Source organism: Squalius cephalus, assembly GCF_949319135.1.
Source record: "Squalius cephalus genome assembly, chromosome: 4".
NCBI classification, from domain to species: domain Eukaryota; kingdom Metazoa; phylum Chordata; class Actinopteri; order Cypriniformes; family Leuciscidae; genus Squalius; species Squalius cephalus.
The window spans coordinates 33235354-33244016 of NC_137125.1; the positions used below are offsets into that span (position 1 = coordinate 33235354).

Below are 8663 nucleotides of genomic sequence, written 5' to 3' on the forward strand. Positions count from 1 at the left end.
TTTTAAATTAATTTATGAAGCCACTGTAAAATGTATCATTACATGTTATATTGTAATACTATAATACTGTCATATTTTGTGCAGGCATTAGCTTACTTCATCGTAAATAGAAAAGCCTGACAATGTAACTGCTAAATACCAAAGTATTGTGGTATTACATGTTTCTCACTGACACACTCATAACTCTTCAAGATCGGGCTAAAAGAAAATCCCAAGCTTCCTACTCATATGTTCATCATTGTGGCGGCGTTCATGTATGTTCAACTTGTAAATACGATCTTTATGATACAGGTATGTTTTGAATGCATCAATAGCTCTAGTTTAGGGACAATCCATACAAACAATCTTTACTAAACAGACTGTCACAGTGAGAAGATTTTTGTCCTTTAGCAATGCTAAAGGCCTAACCACTGCAGTTAACACCATGCTGTTAAATAAAAGTCTGTAGGCAAGTCTTAAGGTTAGGGTTAGGGTTAACCTAACCCTTAATTTCTAACCCAGACCCAGTTTCACAGACATGGTTTAGATAAAGCCAGGATTTGTCCTTAGTTCAATTTGGGTATTTAATTATAGCTTTTAAAAATGTGCCTTAGAAAAAAAAAAACATTACTGGCGTGCATCTTGAGACAAAACAATGGCACTGCCATAAGATATGTCAGTTGCTTTCAGGTAATACTGCTCAAACATGCATTTTAGTCTGGGACTACAGGCTTAAGTCTTGCCTGTGAAGTGTGAAACCCGGGGTATTATGTTGTAACTTGTATATAATTATGCCAATGTTACCAAAGTGTTGCGTTGGACAGAGGATTAACTCTAAACCAACAGGTTGTGTACCAGTGCCACACAGGGTGAAAAAGGATGTTGACATTATTAGGCATAAGAGTGTTTCTAAAGGAAAGGTCAAGAATTTGTGAAAGTGTAAAAGGGTCATTATGGGTCACATGAATGTAACTGTCACCACCATGATACCAATTCATTAGATTTTCATATAGATCTACATACAGAATTGTATATGAATATATGCAGTGTTTGCTCTGTTTAATACACTGTTTGCTCTATTAAATTGCGCTTTATCAGAACAGTGGTAAATACATATTATATATGGTCAGTTACTGTAAGTTCTTACAGTATTTTTAATCTTTAATTTTTAATGTTTAATTTTTAATCATGCACTGCAATGAAAAAACAATTTAACCAATTGATTAAATATACAGCCAGCCTACAAATACAACCAAATAAATAGCACATTATATATATATATATATATATATATATATATATATATATATATAATTTTTTTTTTTTTTTTTTTTTTTTTTTTTTTTTTGTAATTGCAATGTTGCCACACTATTGGCTGTCTCTCCTAGCTGTTTTGAGCATGATTGGTTATTCTCTGTTTATTCTGACTGTCATCCAGGAATCTAGCCAATGACAACTATGCGCGCCTTTACGAGTCAAGTTTGAATAAACGTCAGTTGAGTGAGTCGGTGTTTGCTTTGCTGCTACGCGGGATCTTCAATATTAGCCTATTCTGTGGGTTTTACATCGTCTAAAACATGGATTATTTTACATCGGACTGCTAAATGTTTATTTTGAGCGAGTTGCTGGGTGTTGCTGGATGTAAATGAAGAACAAACAAGGAAATGGACAAAGAATTTTAACAACGGACATATTGCAATCTACGGAAGGTAACGTTAAATAACTTTATTTTATACAAATTCTGCTACATCAAGATAATAGTGTATTAAATTGAGAATCTAAACGCGATTAGAGCAATATTATTAGTGCATACGGTATTCCCAATGTATTAATGTTATGTGCTGCTAGGATGTGTAACGTTAACTTGTCTAACTTTATGATAAAAAAAAAAAATGCTTTAAGTTACAACGAGTGAACTGAGAATATTGTATCTTTAGACAGAAAGGAACTGTCACAGTCTTACTATAAGAATCTGCAAACTAGGCTTTTGAATCTGTTGTTGATCGCGGGATGGCTAACCGATCAGTTAAATTAACGAGTCGTAATAATATGTTTTGGAGCTGGTGAGTCAATTTTGCAAGCTTTTGCAAATGTCTCCGTTAGTAAGTAAAACAAATAACTAATATTGATGTGTATGTGTGTGTTTCCTTCATGATCCAGGCATTTTGGGAATAAATATTATCCAGCCACACGATGTTCAGATGCGGTGAGTATTGTCATAAAATACACGTGAAATAGAGACAGAACATGTAAACTCTGCTCAAATGCACTGGTTCAAACCCTCCAGACAAGCTTTATCTTCTTGAGTTTACAGGCCTAGCTGACCCAAAAATAAATGTCTTTCAAAATGAAAGTATTTTCAAACCTCTATAACTTACTTTTGTGAAACACAAGAATTTTGGGAATAAAACAACTATATTCATTGTATGACAAAAATAAAAGGCATTTTTCAAGATATCTTATAATTATGGTTCTACATAAGAATCTCATAAAATTTCAACATGAGGGTGAGTAAGCTACATAATGAGAGAACTTTTTTTTTTTTTTTTTTTTTTTTGGATGAGCTGTTCTTTTAAAGGATTAGTTCACCTCAAAGTTGAAAATTGTGTCATCATTTACTCACCCTCAAGTTGTTTCAAATCTGTATGAATTTCTTTCTTTCTTTCTTCTGCTGAACACAAAGAAAGATATTTTGAAGAATGTCTGTAACTTCGGTCCCATTGACTTCCATAGTATTTTTTTTTTCCTACTATCATGAAGTCAATGAGACCCAAGTCTGTCTGTTTACCGACATTCTTCAAAATATCTTTCTTTGTGTTCAGCAGAAGAAAGAAATTCATACAGGTTTAAATCAACTTGAGGGTAAGTAAATGATGACACAATTTTCAACTTTGAGGTGAACTAATCCTTTAAGGACATTTGCTAAATTAACCATGTTTTATTTATTATAGTGTAGAAACCATGTTTTTATGGTGGATTTAATACAATAATTTATTAAGTGAGTATAGGAGCAGGCTTCACTGCATATATTAATAAAGTTTTAGAGTGCTGGCCTGGATAATTGTAATACGTAAAATAGGAAAGAGGCCACACTATGCATAAACTTATATTTGCAAAAATGCGTTTCGGCGCGTGCAAACTGATGAAGGCACACGCCAAAACGTGTTTTTGCAAATAAAAGTTTATGCATAGTGTGGCCTCTTTCCTATTTTACGTATTACAATAATTTATTACCATTTGGTTAGTGTCGCAAAACAGTGTTAATTTTTAGTAAGGGTTCTCCAGATTTATATAACACTTATGGAACATTAAAAAAATGGTCCTATGTTACCCGATCAATAATCCTATTAACACTCTTTTTAAAAAAAAATATATTTTTAGATCAAGCATTGGACTTACGGAGCAGAATAGGCACCAACAGAGAAACAAGTCCATCACTAGTAAGTATCCACTGCAGTATCTGGTTACACTTTATTTCGATAGTCCACTTTAGAAATTTTACTAACTATAACTTTTCAACTACATGTCAACTAACTCTCATTAGAGTATTAGTAGGCTGTAGTAGACAGTCAATAGACTGGTAGGTTAAGTTTAGATGTTAGGATTCGGGTTAGGAGAATAAGTTGACTTGTAGTTGCCAAGTAACTTATAGTCAGTAGAATGTCTGTTAGGGGACCAACGTCTCAGGTTACGACTGTAACCTATGTTCCCTGAGAACAGGGAACGAGACACTACGTCAGAATGACGCTATGGGGAACGCCTCAGGCGTGACAGGTGTCTGAAATAAATATCAACTCACGTCAATCATGTTGACCGGCGACAGCCCGTGCATCATCAGCTTGAATGATGAGCGCGCGACCTGGATGTATAAAGGGGAGCCTTGCACACATGACAACATCCTATCGTCTGAAGGGACTGTTGCAGGCAGGCCCCGAGGCATGGCAGGAAGACGTAGTGTCTCGTTCCCTGTTCTCAGGGAACATAGGTTACAGTCGTAACCTGAGACGTTCCCTTTCGAAAGGGAACTCTACACTACGTCAGAATGACGCTATGGGGAACGATATACCAACGCCACCATGCTGAGGGGAGTGCATGCCCAAAGGCAGTGACAACTGTCCGAACCAGTAATTCAGAAACACTGGAACCACTCACCCTTAGGTCACATCGGGCTGTCAGTGACAGCACTCCCTACCGGTCATAGCCCAAGCTAATGAACCAAGAAACCGCCAGAACATAGTTAATTGGGGGTATATCTGGGCCAGCTCAAAGGCTTAGGACCACAACTTCCAATAGAAGGGGTCCCTTCTAGGGAGTGTGGCTAGGGGACCCAAGGGACTCCCAGCCAGTCACTATTCAGGGGAGCATGCCTCCTGAAATGCCACCAGGCTGGCCTGGTGATCTATACTAAGACTCACAGTCTGGCCATTGCCTGTCTGTCCAAGACAGAGCCTCTGGAAGTTGCCTTGGATAAGGCATCCAGAAACTGAAGGCCTGTAAAGCTGGCAGAAACCATTCAGTTCCGGATCACAGAGACGGGACCTCCCAGAGAGTGTGACTTAACCTCAAGAAACGACGGAAGTCGTCCACTCAATCCACGGGTCTACCCAGTGCTCGATCCGAACACTGGGGAAGTAAGAGAGGGTTCAAACCCAGGAAGGTCTACTGAGACCTAAGACCTGATGACCCCCTCATGTGGGGAGCTCCAGTACATGAGGGCTCATATCAGGAAGGCCGGAGAGGCCTGTAACCTGACAGCCACACAATGTCTGAGCCACGTAAAAAAGGGAATGAAGCATACAGCGCATAACCCTTACCATAAATATGGATTTTAGAAAGTACACGAAACGAAAGTGCGTGTACTTAGCCATTATGAATCCAGGAAGGCCTGGTGAGGCCTCTAACCTGGCGACCACAGCATGTGGGAGCTCATACTCAGGAAGGCCTGTGAGGCCTGAGACCTGGCGACCACAGTAAGTGGGAGCTCGTATTCAGGAAGGCCGGAGAGGCCTGTAACCTGACAGCCACACAATGTGGGGCTACCTTCAGAAAGGCCTAATGAGGCCTGTAACCACAGAATGTGGGAGATAGCCTGAAAGGGAAGCGCCTGTCGTAAAACATTGCGACAGAGGACGCATCTAGAGTGGGACCCAAGGTGAAGAACCGGAGTCTGAGCCACGTAAAAAAGGGAATGAAGCGGACAGCGCATAACCCTTACCATAAATATGGATTTTAGAAAGTACACGAAACGAAAGTGCGTGTACTTAGCCATTCTGAATCCAGGAAGGCCTGGTGAGGCCTCTAACCTGGCGACCACAGCGTGTGGGAGCTCATACTCAGGAAGGCCTGTGAGGCCTGAGACCTGGCGACCACAGTAAGTGGGAGCTCGTATTCAGGAAGGCCTGAGAGGCCTGTAACCTGACAGCCACACAATGTGGGGCTACCTTCAGAAAGGCCTAATGAGGCCTGTAACCACAGAATGTGGGAGATAGCCTGAAAGGGAAGCGCCTGTCGTAAAACATTGCGACAGAAGACTGTAGCAACAATGACTTATGTTAGGGAATTAATTAGCTCAAATTAGCATTAATGTGAATATGCATATGTTGCTTACATGAATTAAAGAATTCCCAAATAGGGAATTGGTCAAAACCTCGGCTTATATCAGAGGTTACACAATTACTTGTAGTACTCACTGATATAGACGGGTAGAATATGTTCAATTTGGGGAAATTTTAGGTATAAGTTGAAGAATGTTCATTTATTGTACGAACTGTACGTCCAGCACACAAAATGTACAATATCTGAACGGAAATCTCACGTCTTTAACACTGATAGACAATTCCTTTTCTGTGGCCACAAGAAAATAATTATCTTAGTGTTTTAGACCATTTGAGATTTCTTTCAATAGTAAAATTTATCGTAGAGCGTTAAGAGGTAAAAATCTGCACTACTCAGGGACTCAGTATTGAAACAAACAGGCAATCTCAATTCAAATGATTTAACAAAGTTTATTCAAACGAACTACTGGTTACATATACTAGTTTAAATCACACAGGAGTAAATATGCATAAACAAAAACAATATACGATCGCAATGAGGAATATAGCAAAAATAAACGTAAAAGAGAAGGAAAAGAGAGAGAGATGAGAAAGAAAGAATAAGAGGGGATTTTAAGAATGGCTTTGTGTATGGGTCCAAGGATAGCGTAGTAAGAAGAGGTGTGTGTGTGTGTGTGTAGGAACACGCCTTTAGCAGCACGTGGTCGTGTGTTTCTGTCTAGGAACACGTGGATATGTGAGCGTGTATGTGTGTGTGTACGTGCAGATGTGTGTGAAAAAGAGTGTGTAAGTGTGAGTGAAAGAATTTAGAGGTAGATAGATACAGCTCAGTCTTTCACAACGAAACCCCAATAGACACAGTAATGTTAGACACTTTAAACAGCACTTCAGATTGTAAATTTAAAGTCTACGTTACTCTGGGTGAAGATCGGCCTTTGTGTGTCCGTGCGTCGAGTCGGAGTAGACAAAGCGTCTTGGTCACGTGGTCACCGAAACAGAGGTCACAGCGTCTAGTTGCTATGGCGACTGGAAACGAGCGAAAACTTAGCAAGATGGTTTTAGCTTTAAGTTGATTTCGTTGGAGACTATCAACTGAAGTAAAAGTAGTTTTAAGAAAATAAAAACTTGGAAGAAAAATGAAAATAAACGCGAACGAGGCTTCCAAGGATGGAAGAAGGCGTGTCGTCTTTCTCTCTCTCTGGCGAAGTGCGCTTTAGAGGAGGAAAACATGATATTTTAAAGGGGCCCAACTCACGCCCTCTCACGTATGTGAGCCAATGGTCCTTAACGGCGGGTCGGGTCCACCTCCTGACGTTTCAAGGGTCGATACGCCCCTTCCAACTAAGTATTGGAAGATAAATTCGTTCCTAACATTAATAACACTGGGATTAATAAGAGAATGCATCCTCTGATATTTTGGGTTAAAGATTCCACACCGTTGGGATTTATGGAGCACAATGATACCACGAATGGTAACTTTATGACATAGTCACCCGTGGATACATGATTTTTCGCGATTATAGTCACATCAAATGGATTACGAATCAATAAAACTATATAGGCATAATATTTGGGATAAGGGATCATGCATACATCAAGAGAATACATTTTAAACATTTCACAAGATGATTTTGAGTCACACGTGTAGGATCTGTGTGTGTTTCTGTGTGTGTGTGTCACTGAAAGTTCACCACGCTGCTGAACTTTTGCTCTTGGAGCCACGGGGTGATGGTTTATGTGTGTGTGCTGGCTTGGGTTGATTAGATTAGCGGCCAACGCGTCCGGTCGGACACTTTTCTGTTGTCCTGAGCAGTTAATCAGTATCTCAAACGATCTCCAGGGGTTTTAAAGATTGTAGACATCACGGCGTTTCTGCTGCTCATGACTCCCCGGAGGGCAATAAAGCCAAAAGGCGCTTGTTGGTTCGAGAACAAGAATTCTGTGTGTTTAGGTGGAAATCGATGAGTTTTTCTAATTGTCGGCGCCATTTGGGTCCGCACGTCCTGCACGTCCTGCGTGGCGGCATTTGTGAGACAATAGAGGTGTTTGTGGATTACGATGCCAGTGATTTGATTAGGTTTCAGACCACAAAGGGGGGTTTGATTACAGGGTGATTTCAGTAGTTTACATATAGAGAGAGAGACGGTGATCTGGCCATGTCCCTTGCGTTACAAGACGCATCTAGAGTGGGACCCAAGGTGAAGAACCGAAGTCTGAACCACACATAAAAAAGGGAACGAAGCGTACAGCGCATAACCCTTCCCATAAATATGGATTTTAGAAAGTGCATGAAACGAAAGTGCATGTACTTATCCATTCTGAATCCAGGAAGGCCTGGTGAGGCCTCTAACCTGACGACCACAGTAAGTGGGAGCTCATCCTCAGGAAGGCCGCTGAGGCCTGTGACCTGACGACCACAGAATGTGGGAGCTTGTATCCAGGAAGGCCGGTGAGGCCTGTAACCTGGGAACCACAGCATGTGGGAACCAATGATCAGGAGGCCAGACGAGGCCTGTAACCTGATAGTCACAATGCGTGGGAGCTCACATTCAGGAAGGCCTGATGAGGCCTGCATCCTGACATGTGGACACTCACAACCAGTGAGGCCTATACCCTAGCGACCACAGTGCGTGGGAGTTCACATCCAGGAAGGCCTGGTGAGGCCTGTAACCTGACATGTGAAAACTCATAACCAGGAAGGCCTAGGAGGCCTGAAGCCTGGTGACCACTGAATGTGGGAGCTTAACACTCAGGAAGGCAGAGAGGCCTGAAACCTGGCGACCACAGCATGTGGGAGCTCATACTCAGGAAGGCCTATGAGGCCTGAAACCTGGTGACCACAGTATGTGGGAACTCACATTCAGGAAAGCCGGATGAGGCCTATAACCTGACATGAGGAAGCTCATAACTAGGAAGACCTGCGACCACGGTGTGTGGGAGCTCATACTCAGGAAGGCCGGGTGAGGCCTGTAACCTGGCGGCCACAGTATGTGGGAGCTCACATTCAGGAAGGCCGGATGGGCCTGTAACCTGACATGTAGAAGCCCATCACCAGGAAGGCCGGTAAGGCCTGTAACCTGGTGACCACAGTATGTGGGAGCTCATATTCAGGAAGGCCTAGTAAGGCCT

The 8663-nt window shown here is 41.5% G+C and overlaps 1 long non-coding RNA gene across 1 annotated transcript; it reads left to right on the forward strand.

Moving 5' to 3' along the window:
• The first annotated feature begins 1670 nt into the window (after nucleotides 1–1670).
• On the forward strand, nucleotides 1671–3420 carry LOC307157846. The gene is made up of 3 exons (XR_013821104.1): nucleotides 1671–1688; nucleotides 2140–2189; nucleotides 3367–3420. It is a non-coding gene; the product is annotated as an uncharacterized lncRNA (long non-coding RNA).
• Nucleotides 3421–8663: the final 5243 nt, after the last annotated feature.